This window comes from Psammomys obesus, unplaced genomic scaffold (assembly GCF_907164565.1).
Source record: "Psammomys obesus unplaced genomic scaffold, mPsaObe1.curated_primary_1811, whole genome shotgun sequence".
NCBI lineage: Eukaryota > Metazoa > Chordata > Mammalia > Rodentia > Muridae > Psammomys > Psammomys obesus.
This window is the reverse complement of record NW_026594065.1, coordinates 1-15864: the sequence shown is the minus strand read 5'-3', so window position 1 is coordinate 15864 and position 15864 is coordinate 1. Positions and strand designations below refer to the sequence as shown.

The window sequence follows — 15864 nt, the reverse complement described above, 5'->3', positions numbered from 1 at the left end:
GTTCAACCATGTTTGTAGCAGCTTTATTTGTAACAACCAGAAGCTGGAAACATCCCAGATGTCCCTTAACTGAAGAATGGATGCAGAAATTGTGGTACATCTACATGATGGAGTATTACTCAGCAATGAAAAATAAGGAAATCATGAAATTTGCAGCTAAATGGTGAGACCTGGAAAGGATCATTCTGAGTGAGCTGTCCCAGAAGCAGAAAGACACACACGGTATATTCTCACTCATGTAGACATATAACATAAGATAAACCCACTAAAATCTGTGCATCTAAAGAAACTAATCAAGAGAGAGGACCCTGACTAAAACGCTCAATTCCCATCCCGAAAGGCAAAGAGGATGGACATCAGAAGAAGAAGAAAACAGGAAACAACCTAGGAACCTGCCACAGAGGGCCTCTGAAAGGCTCTGCCCTGCAGACTATCAATGCAGACACTGAGACTTATGGGCAACTGTTGGGCAGAGTGAATGGAATCTTTTGTAAAAAGTGGGAAATCGTAAGAGCTGGAGAGGACAGGAACTCCACAAGGAGAGCAACAGAACCAGAAAATTTGAACACAGGGGTCTTCACAGAGACTTATACTCCAACCAAATACCATGCATGAAGATAACCTAGAACCCCTGCACAGATGTAGCCCATGACAGTTCAGTGTCCAAGTGGGTTGGTTCCACAGTAATGGGAACAGGGAAGGGACTGCCTCTGACATAAACTGATTGGCCTGCTCTTTGATCACCTCCCCCTTAAGGGGAAGAAGCCTTACCAGGCCACAGAAGATGACAAGACAGCCACTCCTGATGTGATCTGATAGACTAAGATCAGAAGGAAGGAGAAGAGGACCTCCCCTATTAGTGGACTTGGGGAGGGGCATGCATGAAGAAGGGGAAGGAAGGGTGGGACCGGGAGAGGATGAGGGAAGGGCTCATGGTGGGATACAAAGTAAATAAAGTGTAATTAGTAAAATAAAAAATAAATTGGAATATAGAGATAAACATAATTCTCGACAGAAGAGTATCAAATGGTGGAGAAACACTTAAAGAAATGCTCAAAGTCCTTAGTCATCAGGGTAGTGCATATCAAAATGATTCTGACTTACACCCATCAGAATGTCTAAGATCAAAAACTCAAGTGACAGCACATTCTGGTGAAGATATAGAAAAAGAAGAATACTCCTCCATTGCTGGTGGTAGTGCAAACTTTTACAGCCACTTTGGAAATCAAGCTAGAGCTTCCCCAGAAAATTGGGAATAGACATTTTCCAATATCCAACTATACCACTTCTGGGCATATACCTAAAGATGCTCCACCATACAACAAAACATTTGCTCAACTATGTTCATAACAGCTTTATTCATAATAGCCAGAATCTGGAAACAACCTAGATGGTCCTCAACGAATGAATGAATGGATAAAGAAATTGTGGTACATTTACACAATGGAATACTACTCAGCTATTAAAAATAAAGAAACATGAAATTTTTTGGCAAACGGATGGAACTAGAAAAGATTATCCTGGGGACAGTAACCCAGAAGCAGAATGACACCTGTGGTTTATACTCACTTATACATGGATTTTAGCCACATAATTCAGGATAACCATACTACAATCCACAGACCTAAAGAAGCTAAACAACAAGGATACTAGCTAGAATGTTTCATTCTTCTTCAGAAGGGCAAATAGAATAGACACCAGAATCAGTTGAAGAGAGAGAGGAGGATGGGAGCCTACCATAAACGTTCTCTGAAAGACTCTACCCAGTAGGGGATCAAAGGAGATATTGAGAATCATAGCCAAACTTTAGGGACAGTACAGGGAGTTTTATCAAAGATTTGGGGCATAAAAGGACTCAGACTGGACAGGAGCTCCACAAAGGGACAAACAAAGCCAACAAATCTGGTATCACAGAGAGTGATACACCGGCCAAGGACTATGCAAAGAAAGGACCTAGGCCCCATGCTCAGATGTAGCCAGGCAGCTCAGTCTTCATGTGGGTTCCCTCATAAGGGATATGGGGCTGTTTCTTACATGGACTCTTACATTTATGGTTGTGAGCCTAGCCTTTAACAGCTGAGCCATCTTTCCAGCCCCTGACATGGACTCTTTTGCCTGCTCTTTGATCACTTACACCTGATGGAGAGTCCTTGCCAGCCTAAAGAAGAAGAGGATGCAGACAGTCTTGATGAGACTTGGTAGGCTGGGGTCAGCTGGTAGGGGAGGAGAACTCTCCCTTTCTGAGGACTAGGGGATGTGGACAGGACTAGGGGAGGAGAAGGAGTAGAAATGAGGAAGGGGGCTATAGTCAGGGTAAAAAGTGAATAAGTTTTTAAAATTAAATAAATTAAATAAGTAATTTAAGAAAAAGATACTTCCCATAAAGCCCGTATAACCTCCTTTTTTTTTCTTCCTCCCCCTTCTCTTCTTCAAGCCTATTAAGCTGAATCCTCAACATTCTCCATTCTCCAAATTGCTTTTAAGATAGTCTATCTCCTATAGGATACTAAGTTAGTATTGGTATTTCATATTGGATATTGGGTAAATGTAGATGGACTTAAATATCATCCTTGTGGGGAATTGTTGAATGCAAACATTCCTGGTATGAGACAAGATTGTTTATTCCACAAATAAAGAGACCACAGGATTCAAGAGATGGATATTCACAGTAGTTTTACTTTCTTTGTTTTGAAAATAGTCTAGTCAGTGGCAGTGGGTCTCTAGTCTCTAGCAGGCAACTGAAGGTTAGCTTTGCGGAGGTATTAGTTAGACCTGAGCACCTATTTCAAAAAAGGAAACATAGAAAAAAGAAAGGGGTTCAGTGTATTTGCAGTTTGATTATAAAGTAAATGGTTTTCTTTAAAGTTTTATTCTTGAAACTGGTAAAAGTGTTAATATCATTTCTTATTTCAAATGTTAATGAATGTATATATCTGTTTCAATTTACCTAGAATGTTTTAAAATACTAAAAGTTAAATTACTTAGAAGCTATAAAATACAGAAGATATACAAACTAAAGGAAACGAAATAATGAATAGATCATTAGAATTGCATCCAAATGAAAATACTGAAAATTCTATGTGATACAATAAAATAAAATAGAACTAAGGATGAAATTCATAACTATAAAAATATAGAATTAAAAATTCAGAGAAAGCTAAAATAAATAAATAATAGCAATAAAAAAATAGGGCTTTGGAAAAACAAGAAGAAACAAAACCCTAAATCAGTAATTAGAAAAAGTAATCAAAATCAAGACAGAAAATCATGAAATGGAAACATATGAATAAAAAGCCCTTACAAAAATAAATTAATGAAACACAGACTTGGTCCTTTAAATAGGAAAGCAAGTCCTATGAACCCTCTCAAACCTCAAAAGAAAGAGAACAAACACCAAGTTAATAAAGATAAGGATTAAAAAATATGACATTGTGCAACAGACAACAATGAAATACAGAACAGTATTAAACATATCTTAAAAACTTATGTTTTCTGAAATTAGAAAATTTAAAAGAATAGATTTATTTCTACATACATATGATCTACCATGACAAGGCAAATAATGTAAATATATCTATAACAAGCAAAGGTAACTATAAAACAAACAAGAATTCCTGAGTTTAAAAAAGAAAAAAACCATCCGGGTCAGAACTGAATTCACTGCTCAATTCTACCAGACTTTCATAATAAAAGAAAAAAAATCAAGATAAAAGAAAACACCAAAGCTTCTAAAACTCTTCTGTGGATAGAAAAGGAAGGAATGCTACCAAACTCTGTTATCAAAGCCATTCCTATCTGATACTAACACCAAATAAAATAAAATCCTTAAGGGAAAATATAAGTGAGTAAAAATTAGTCCTCACAGTGAACATAGATGTAAAAAAAATTGTAGCACAATACTTACAAATAAAATTCAAGAGCACGTAGAAAAGTTCATTCACTTTGGTTGGGTTGGCTTCATAGATGCATAGATGGCTTACTATACGCAAATAAATAAATAAACCACATATAAATAACATAAATATAAATATACAAATATATTAATTCCTATAAAATATAAATAAACAAATAAATAAATATACCACATAATAAGCATGTAGAAAAAAAAATGGTGTGATTTCTTCAATAGATACAGAATATGGCCAGACTAGTCAGGTCAACTTTTCAGAAAGCAAGTGAATGAAATTTCAGCTGTTGACAGAATATAATTCCATTCCTCATCCTCTTCATTCTGTCACTCTGAAACATTCTAGCAGGTTGTTATTACTGAATTTATGTAATGATTCTGTCTCTTCCTGTCCTTTGATCTCAGGCAAAACTCATGAGGCATCTTGGCAATGTACACACCTGGAAAAGTAGAAACTAATCACATCTATATTAAGGAGATATTGAGGGAACAAATGATCTGATATGGAAGACATTTATTTATAACTTCTTGGACACTATACAGAAAAGCTTTTTATGGAATGTCACATTTTGCCAGATCTTGCCTTCTGTCCCAATATTATTTGCAGCCTAACTTTCAGATCACCGTTTGAAGTTTGAACCCACAGGGCAATTATAAAAAGTCTGCAGATGGTGGTAGTTGATAGCAGAGCTTTGCTCTGACTTTCCAAAGGTCTCCTCTGTGATTCACCTCTAGGTGGCTGCCAAAGCTCCAGGCCTTGTCCCTGCTGACACCTGAAGCATTGCTCTGCTGAATCACATGAGCCAAATGCCAAAGCAACCTGCACAGAAAGCTGAACGTAGTAAAGAGCTTTCTGTTAGCCCCACTAAGTGTTGTCCCTCTTTCTTGACAGCGAATGGAGCTAGGTACAATGACTTATCCTTTACCTTAGAAAGATTATCTCTGTATGCCCCACACCATGGGACTCCAAGATCACCAAGTTATGATATTCTTAAATTTTCACTGGATTTATTTCCCATTGCCAGATGGAGATATGTGTGACCAATAAATTTGAATTGATTTCTGCCTCCTGCTCACTTGATTCAATCAGCATATTATCACTATAGTAGATCAGTGTGATATTTTGTGGAAGAGAGAGATGATCAAGATTCCTTTAAACTAGGTTATGACACAGGGCTGGAAAGTTAATACACTTTTGAGGTGAAACTGTATACTGTATACTGGTGGCCTTGCCAACTGAAAACAAATTGCTACCAGTGGTCCTTATGTGCAAGTATCAAGACATAAAGCATTTATACAACAGTAGCTGTTTAGCATGTTTCAAGAGACGTGTTAATCTGCTCAGTTAAGGACAGTACCTCTTGCATAGGAGTGCCAATCAAAGTTGGTATTTGGTTAAGTTTCCAATAGCCAACTGTCATTCTCCATCATCCACTTTTCTTCAAATAGAAGAGGTAAAGGAAGATGTGATAACTACTGTTCCTGCATATTTTAAATCATTGATGGTGGCTCTAATTTCTGTAATTTCTCCAGGGTGGGATATTATTCGGGGTTTCTATTTTCTCTGGTAGTGGCAAATCCAATAACTTCTATTTGGCCTTTACTGCCATAATAACCCCCACTTCACAAGTCAGGGACCAAATACGGAATTCTGTCAACTGGGTATTCCAATTATGGTATTCTCAAAATAGGGAAATGACCACAGGATAAGTACAGAGACCCGCTGGACCCCTGGGCTTCACTGAAAACTTCATTGATTACCTGAACTCCATTGGCTTCTACTTCAGTTTGAGGGTCCCAATCCTTTGGGGGATTCCCTGGATTTTCAGTAACAATTCAGAGCCATTATCAAATAGGCCCCAGAAAGTCTGGACTCCTCCCTTTTCTCCAAGGTACATTTAGCTTAGTAAACAGGCCATAAGTCCCTCTTTGGGAAGGGTGGGAGAAATGCTAATAGTAAAATTCTTAGGTTTTTTTTTTTTTTCAGTTTTTATTTTATCAAAATGCTTTCTCAGGAGAACCTAGACTTCTTTAAGGGGATTCTAGGTCTGGGAAATGACTCAATTCTGGAAATTGGCACATGGGCCAAGATTTCCTATTGCTGGGATTCAATGTAGCTCTTCCCCCCCCCCATCTGTTATATATCTTTTTTCTCCTTGTACAGACCAAACCACAATCTAATAGGCTTCTCATCTAGTTCACACCTGGAAATGCCATGATTGATCAACCAATACAAAAGATCCACATGAGTCATGCCATGGTGAAGATTACTTTGCCTGTGCTTCCCACTACACGTCAGGAATCGCTTGCCTGCACTGGCCATTATGGTAACTATGCCCACATTGTCTTTGATGATTCAGTGTCGCCACCTGCTCCCTGCTACCTCAGGGCCCACTTAAACCCCTCACATTAATTAATCCAAATGTGCAGCAGCATCCTCAACCCTAAGGTCTGACACAAAGAAATGTCAACAGTAAAGTCCTTCAGATGTCCTAGTACCCCTCTCACCCTGCGTACCACATAGCACTGAAGGGCCTGTCTTCTGGGCCCTCTCATTGTAGAAAATTAGGTTTTACACAGCTCCAGCACTGAAATTTCTCTGAGCTTTCAAATCCCTTTATCAGCACTAAGCCAAAGGATATCAGGCATCTTCAGCTCCTTTTCAGAAGCCCATCTTTTAACAAATGCTTCAGCCAATCAATCAAACATTGACACTGTTTTTTAACCGTGAGAGCTTTTATATTAAAGGCCTCTCAACTCAGAGGCCTTTATGAATAAACTCAGCCTGGTAAAGTTTTTTTAAATTATTTATTTCATTTTTTTGACATAGTAACATACATATCTCATTTACCCCTTCTTTTTCCTCCTCCTAGCTCCGTATGTTTTATGTACCTTCTACCATTATCCCACATCCTTTTTTATTTTTAAATTAAATTTTTATTTTTTTACATTAATTAAATTTTATTCGCTTTGTATCCCAGGTGTAGCACCCTCCCTCATTCCCTCTCAATCCCCTCTCCCCCCTCATCTCCTCCCTGCGCCTCTCTAAGTCCACTGATAGGGAGGTCCTCCTCCCCTTCCATCTGACCCTAGCTTATCAGGACTGGCTGCAATGTTGTCCTCTGTGGCCTGGCAAAGCTGCTCCTCTCTCAGGGGGAGGGGTGGTCAAAGACCCAGCCACTGAGTTCATCCCACATCCTTAAATCCACTTCCATACATATTTCTCAGGCTTTAGCTTGAATGGATTAGCACAGTGTAGCTCCTCTTGAACTATACTTTCTTTCTCATCCAGAGGACCCTGATTAGCCCTGGGTTGGCTTGTAGAGCTAGAGGTACTGGTGGGTACTGAGGGGCATTAGTGTTTTCTTGCCTGGCATCTCCTTCAGAGAAGTTCACTGTTCCACAGACATGGCAGTTTTAAATCCCTCAAGCAAGGATGGATAGGTCAATACTGGGGGTGGGAGTGTATCTGATAAGGATAGAGAGATATTTCCTCAGTGAGATAAACTCAGAACCTGAGTACTCAAAGTACTTAGCCTCATTTATTAGGGGCCTGTCACATGTCTCTGTTCCAAGTTAGAGGATCCCACTTCTTACCAATTGGGAGCCTCATTAAATATTGGCCATTCTCCAGGGATGGAACTTGAAATTTTGCTGTAGGTCAGCTAATTTTATAAGGATGGATTGGGTTTTATTTTCCACAACGTGAGCTCTATGCCTGCCAAAGAGAAGATTCCCTTTCCGGGCACACTTAGAAAACGATAGACTCTACTCTGGAGGGAGCCATTTAGTTTTTTCATTGAGCTCAGACTTTCCCTTTTCAGTTAATTTACAGCAGTGGTCCTCAACCCGAGGGTCAGGATGCCTTTGGAGTTGGAACGTTCTTTTCACAGGGGGCACATATCAGATATCCTTCATATCAGGTATTTACGCTACATTTAGTAACAGTAGAAAATTACAGTTACAAAGCAATAATGAATTTTTTTTTTTTGGTTAGAGGTCACCATACCATGAGGAACTGTATTAAAGAGTCCCAGAATTAGTGGTCTAGATTAGTGGTTGAGAGCTGTTGACAAAGAACTTCTACGAGAATACAAAATGGAAGGCTTTCTATTTCTTGTATGTTTCTCTCTTGATGTCTTTTTTCTTTCTTCTTGATGCATGCCTACCATTCTATAGTTGCCAGGTTTCAATGAGGAACAAGTTATCTGTCTGTCCATCCACACAAAAGCCCCCCACATTGTCACAAAGTGTAGCAGTGTCAAGATTTCCTTCTCAGACAATGACAACAGTAATGTTTCACAGCACAAAACTGCCACTAATGATACTTACATATACTGGTAGGATACACGTTTAGCTAAAGAGAGTTGATTGGTATGCGATGGAGATTACAACCTCCCCCTCCCCCCCCCAAAAAAAAGACACGTGAGACCTGCTCCAAAAGTCTTCTGATCCTGATTTTGCTGACTTTCAGGTGACACCCACATTACCCTGTTTGCATCCTACTTCTTGGATACTCTCTCACAGAAAGACTGGTCACCACCATTTGTTAATAATCTGATGCAATATTTGTTATAATCTTATATATAAAGTTTTCCATGTGCAGTAGATGTTTAAGGCTCACACTGGGTGGTCAGAAATCAGGGATGGGTGGCGACATGTTAAGTATGTCTATAGTTATTCCTCAGAAAACATGATACCCTTTCAGTATGTTTAGACTTTAGTTTACACAGCCATACTTTTGTAGTGACATCAAAACAAAAAGGATTGATATGTAGAATATGTAAAGAACATAAAGAAATCAAATCAATAAGTAGGCTCCAGTGAAATAAGTAGAGAGTTCTCAAAGACAGATTGTCAATTAGCAAAGATATTCAATCTTAAGGAATCAGAGAAATACAAGTTAAAATTAATTAAGATTCTATCTCACCTAATCCGGATGGTTTTAATTAAGAAAAGAGTAACAACAAATGTTGGGGATAATGCCAGGAAAAAGGGGAAAATTTACACATTGCTGTTGCAATGTAAATTATTCTGGGTATTATAGAACTTAATACAGTAGTTATTCAAGAATCAGAAACTAGAACCATAGGAAACAGCTATAACCACTTTTGGGTACATTACTTATATATACTGTACAGACTCTTGCACACCAATGGTTTTTAAAATATTCACAATACCTAAGGCATGCAATGAGTCTTTCTATCCATCAACAGATAAAAAGATAGCAAAAATGTATCATGTACATACCACAGAATTTTTAAATTTAATCTTATTTATTATAATTTATTCACTTTGTATTCCCACTGCACTCCCCTCCCTTGTCTCTTCCTAGTCCCACCCACTTTCCCTCTATGCCCTTTCCCTAGTCCCTTGATAGGGGAAGGACCTCCTACCCTTCTATCTGACCTGACCTTATCAGGTCTCATCAAGGCTGGCTGCATCATCTTCCTCTGTGGCCTGGCAAGGCTGCACTCCCAGGGGGAGGTGATCAAAGAGCAGCCACTGAGTTCATGTCATAGATAGCCCCTGTACCCCTTATTAAGGAACCCACTTGGAAACTTAGCAGGCAATGGGCTTCCTTTGAACAGGGGGTCTAGGTCCTCTCCATACGTGGTCCTTAGTTGGAATATTGGTCTCTCTTGGCCCCTCCCCCCTGCAGGCCCAGGTATTTTGCCACAGAATTTTATTTAGCTATAGAGAAATAGATTATATCATCTGCAAGAAAAAAAAAAAAACAGTTGTAGATCATCACATCATAATAAGTGAAATAAGCCAGATAATGAAAGACAGATGTTTTCTGTCATTTGTTGATCCCAGATTTATTTATAGATGCATAAATTCACACACACACACACACACACACACACACACGTACTCTTTCTCTCACACTCACACTCACACATGCAAACTTGCTTGTCTGTGCGTATATGAGTGTGTGTAGCATACAGCAGGATGACTGACTGGTATAAGGAAGAAGACAAATAAGCAGAAAAAAGGGAGAGCTTAGGTGAATATAGTCAAAGAATATGAAGTCCTTGGATGGAAATGTTATAAGGAAACTCATTAGTGTGTACAATGAATAGTCATCAATAACAATAAAAAACAATGTGTAGTGAGAGCTATTTCCTTTAAAAAGTTTCATATCAATTTCTCAACTTCCAATATGCAGATTAGAACTAGCTGGTTTAGATCACAGCATAGCTTCAGCCATGCAAAGGGCCTGAAAAACAAAATGAAAAGTAAGCACACAAGAAAACATAGACACTAGTTTTCAAGGTTCTTATTTTCTGTCTTCATCTTTGCTTTTATCATCCCTTGCTAATCTACTTTGATAGCTTTGGGAACTCAACTTCTTTCTCTAATTATTGCATTTTAATGACACCATCATTTTTGTGAGTGTGGGATGCAGTGAGCTTTATTGATGGAATTCAAGGGAGTAGGGCATCCTGGGCCTCTCTCCCCATTATTCTGGGAGTCTGGAATGCAAACTATGAGGGAGCTGCTCTGTGTCAGGGGCAGAGTTGGGACAGGGGCTCCTCAGGAGCAGAGGGCCTCTCTCTTGCTCTAATGCCCTTGCTTTAGTGGGAGGTCCAGGGCGTCTTACTCTTTGAAGGCCATGGAGGAATAAGGTCCACTGCTATGTTGCTGTCGTTGTACTCATTGTTTTACCAGGAAATGAGCTTGGCAAAGTCGTCATTGAGGGCAGCAGCATTAAAGGTGGAAGAGTCACTGTTAAAGTCGCAGGAGACACCCTGGTCCTCAGTGTAGCCTGGGATGCCCTTGGATGCCTGCTTACCACCTCCTTGATGTCATCATAATTGGCAGGTTTCTTTAGCCAGCATGTCAGATCAACATCGGACATGTTGTTGGTAGGAACACGGAAATCCATGACTCTGTGGATAAGAGTATTGTATGCTCTTCCAGAGGCCCTAAGTTCAAGTCCCAGCAACCACATGGTGGCTCACAACCATCTATACTGGAATCTGACGCCCTCTTCTGTTATGGAGATGTACACACAGATAGAGCACTCATACATAAAATTAGTGACACCATTTCATTTAGTTCATGTTATGACAATTTAAGCTCCTATTAGTTTATATTTCATCAATTCTCACTGCCATCAAAACTCTTCAAATATTTGTAGTGTGTCATGATTGAACAAATCTCACAAGTATTCTGCCTGCTTGATCCTTGGTTCTTGATTTTGAAACTTAAGATAATTATCTTATTTTCTTCACTGTATAGTAGTCCTACATTACTGATCAAAATAAAAAATGATATATAGTTAAATAAAAACATTAATATTTGGAGCTTTTGATTTTTAAGACTCACTTTAATATCTCACAATTATTCAAATATTCATCTAATTTTGTAAGAAAAAGAAGCAAATATTTCTACTGGATCCAAAATTTAGAACAAATTCTTGCAACTCAAAATAATAAGAAAAATGACCTGATATTTTAAAATAAGAAAAATAATTAAATAAATATCTCAGAAGGAAATAGTCAACTGATATGTAGAAAAACTACATAAAGAGCCATGGGTGATATGGAGAGATCACTTAGGTAATAGTGATTGCTGCACAAGCCTGATGAGCTGAGTGTGACCACAGAACCAACATGAAGGTGGAAAGAGAAAAGTGGTTTCATGAACTTGTCCTCTGGCATTTATGTGTGCACTGTTGTACATAAATGCCCCCTCCACAACAATCAAATTTAAAAACCTAGGAGAATCTGAATTATAACTGCATTGATTTTTATCATGAAGGTCGATATTGTCTGGCTGGAATTCAGAAAACTCTGGATTACAGTATGACCCCCAGACTGGATTACAGCCTAGAATATAGACATGCTTTTAGTATACACCAAACAATGAAGGTAAGACTAATTTGTAGAAGGAAGCAGCAACGTTTGCAAGTGATGACTAATTGAGGGGCAGACAAAGTGACAAATCAGGGAAAGATTTGACAGAATGGGTCAAAGATAGGATATGCCCAAATCATACAAGAACAGGTCAGGAAAGAGATGCTACTTAAGAGTAGTGCAGAGAGATTGTTTAAAATTATTTATTTATTTACTTATCTATCTATCTATTTATTTATTTTCTTGCCAAGAGTTTCTTACTCGGACAGTTTTACAGAGACAGGTTGCAGAGAGAACAATCTAGACAAGGTGAAGTCAGAACAAGCCAGGGAATGGGAAGGAGTCAGAAGAGTAAAACATACATCCAGAATTAGGTTGAAACCAGGAAGAACAATTCAGTCAGAAATTAAGAGAAGCCAGTTTGATCAGTCAGCTTGGAGAGGAGTTTAAGCCAGAACAGCTAAGTTGAACCAGTCTGTGGGAGTTCAGAAAGAGGTAAAAAACATTGGGAACAGGTTTAATTTTATCCCCTCATCTGAGGAAATAAAAACAACTTTTACATGAAACATATATCAAAGACATCTTTTAATATTCATAAAATATTAATTTTCATTAGCTGAGCGTTGGCAAAAACTTAAATATGCATGAAGTGAATGGAAAGGCGAATTGTGTACCCATACGTTGGAGAATAATTCAGCAGCAGAACCAGGGTATTTTAGTGATACAATGGACATCTTTATTTTAAGTGATGAAGGCAGATATGGAAGAATATACTGTAATTCCATCTGTAAAAATTTACATAAAATGTAAATTGATCTGACTTTGATCATGGGTGGGCAGGAACAGGGTAAAAGGGAATGTCTTAGTTACTGTTATATTTCTGTGAAGAGGCACCATAACCAAGGTTGAATATAAAAGGAAATGTTTTATTGGGATCTTGATTACAGTTTCATGAGGCTGATCATGGCCATCATATGGGATAATACATGTTGCCAGATAGGCAGGCAGGTAGGAGTAGCCAAGAGCCCACATACATCTGATTCATAAGCCACAGGCAGAGATTGAAAAAAAAAAGTGAGAGAAAATGTGAGGCATACTGGGCTTTAGAAACCTCAGTGCTCTTTGGCACATCTCCTCCAATAAGATTATACCTCCTAATTTTTAGTAAACAGCCAACCTACTGGGAAACAAATATTCAAATATAAGAGTCCATGGTGGCCATTTTTATTCAAGCCACCCAGGGGAGCATAGTAGGATGGTATGTTTTGGTATTGTTGAGTTTCTTGGAGTTGTCTATAACTAAGTTAGTCCCCAGTAAGTTTCACAAGAGAAAATAAAATCACTGGATGTTGGCTCAGTGAGTGACTAGGTAGACTAACTATCCCAGAGTAAAGAATAATCAGTAAGACTCGTGTCAACTAATGCCAGCTAGTGAGAGCTATGTACACCCTTTCCTTAACTATACAGATCGGGCACAGCAAGTGCTATCTTTGGTTGGTTGAAGTCAGAAAGCTGCTACCAGCCTTACTGGTGATTCTGTGCCTGTTGCTTTTTGCTTTTGTTTTGTTTTGTCAATGTGATACAAACAAGGGATACTGAGAAGAGGGAATATCAATTAAGAAAGTGTCTCTTCCGTCAAACTTACCTACAGGCAAAACTGTAAGGGCGTTTTCTTAATTAATGGTTGAGGTGGGAGAGCTAAGCCCACTGTGGGTGGCACCTCTCCTGTACAGGTAGGCTGCTTTGTGTGAAAATGCAGGCTGAGCAAGCCATGTGGAGCAAGCCAGTAAGCAGTAGTCTTCCATGGTCTTTGCTTCAGTTCCCGCCTCCTGGTTTCTTCCGCTTAGTGATAGATTATAATTTTTCAATTTAATTTATTCACTTTGCATCTCTATTGTAGCCACCTCCCTCATATCCTCCACGACCCACTCTCTCTCTCTATCCTCTCCCCTAGTCCACAGAAAGGGGGGAGTCCTCCTCCCCCACCATCTGACCTCAGCCTATCAAGTCTCATCAAGACTGCCTAGATCCTCTTCCACTGTGACCTGGCAAGGCCTTCCCATCTGGGGGACATGATCAAAGAGCAGGCAACAGAATCCATGTCAGAGACTGCTCCTGCTCCCCTTACTAGGGTACCCACATGGAGACTGAGCTCCCTATGGGCTACATCTGAACAGGAAGTTAATGTCCTCTCCATTCATGGTCCTCGATTGGTGCATCATTCTCTGCAGGGTCCCCTGGGTCCCCTGCTTCTGCTGGTCTCCTTGTGTCACTCCTGTCCTTTCCTGGTCCTTCTATTCCCCCACTCTTCCATAAGACTCCCTGCGCTCTGCCGAAAGTTTGTCAAAAATAACAAACTCTTCATGAATTTGCACGTTATCCTTGTGCAGGGCCTATGCTAATCTTCTCTGTATCGTTCCAGGTATAGTATATGTGCTGCCGAAGCATGCACTCCATGATTGATAATGATTGAGGCTTGTAAGCCAAAGAAACCCTTTCCTCCAAGGTACTGGGTTATGATGTTATATCACAGCAATAAAAGCCTAACTAGGAATGCTTTCCAAGCTTGAAATAGAAGGATATAGCAAAGAATAGTGCAATTGTAGAGAGCACTGTTTGTGTCAGTAAAATTAAGGATAGTCCATTTAAACAGAAACTTCCATTGGTTTCAGCCAATAGTAAACTCAGTAGGAATGAAGCTACGTAACAAAGGTCAGGAATTGGAGGTGTCATGGCATAGTGATGGCATGGTCATGGCATGGCGGGTGATCCTATACATACATGTGGTCAGATATTGTGTGTGTGTCCATATCAAACTTAACATAATATACTCTCAGGCAGAATAACCAAACAGTCATGAAGATGGAAGAGTTAGAGATTTTGGATGTGGCATGGAAGGTAAGGGTAACAACTCTGTACAGAATTGGAAGTTAGACAAAGTTCTTTTTTTTTTTTTTTTTGCTATTGATGATTAAATGAAAAAAAAAAGGGAAATAATGCAGAAGTTGCCTGATAGCTCAATTTCTATGTAATTAAATATGGGGCTAAGTAACATAAAGTAGAGGATAAGCCTAGTCTAAGAGCATTTAAATTCACAGTATGGGATCCAAGTAGATGACATTAACATATGATACTGTTTTTGTTTTATAAGATGACAGTGTCGACTGAATCTCTATGAAGAATTATATCTGTATAGCCAGACTCTCCAGTTATTTCTCCTATTGGCAACTGCATAGAGGTGGTGTTTTTTTTTTTTTTTTTTGACTGATTTAATTTTGTTCTTGTGTGGTGTTGGACATGTAACACCAAGTTTCCCAAAGCATAGGTAAGGATTGAACCAGTAAGCCACATTCCCCTTCCAGTACAAAACAGAGGATGAGTCTATGAACCTCACAAAGGACTCAAATCACAGTGGCTCCCTTAGCACTGATGAAAAGAAGCCACAGTGCTCTTATTTATGTGACTGGGATGAGAGGATGCTATGTTTGCCTAAGGAGTTGACTTTGCTATAGAGAAAGGACAATTGTGCCATTATTAAAATAGTCCTTCTTAGAAGATGAATATTGAACTATTATTTGCTTATCAATGGCTAAATTAAAATAATTCTCATTATGGATTGACACATTATTCCAGCCTCAGAACTATTGGCTCAAATATTTAATGCACTATATTAAAGTGTGGCTTTAAAGGAATGATAAAGTTGCTTACCTATTAAGCTCAGGCTGTGGTATTATCAACAATATCATTAAAAGTAGAAGCAATATTTTATTACAATTAAGGATAGATGACAATATTATAATAAGAAAGCAAAACTTCTTCCAATTTTCTACTTCTATTCGGTAAAGTATAAGCATTTCAGTCTTTTTTTTCCCCATCATCATTGCAGATAATTGGATTTTATACTTTTGAGAATCAATCAGAGTTTTCAGTCATTTAAAAAAATGACAGACCTAATTATGTTGGTCATTGATTAACTTGAATTAGGTCCTTACAAGGTCCTTTTATTCATTGTCTCATGACTGTTTGCCTTCCAGGTATGTGGCAATAATACAGAAAAAGCTCAAAAATACACCCTGTGTAGCAAATTTTCTC

The 15864-nt window shown here is 38.7% G+C and overlaps 1 non-coding gene across 1 annotated transcript; it reads right to left on the bottom strand.

Annotated features, from left to right (window-relative positions):
* Positions 1-14117: 14117 nt before the first annotated feature.
* LOC129684611 (U6 spliceosomal RNA) lies at positions 14118-14224 on the bottom strand. Its single transcript, XR_008721365.1, has one exon. It is a non-coding gene; the product is annotated as a U6 spliceosomal RNA (small nuclear RNA).
* Positions 14225-15864: the final 1640 nt, after the last annotated feature.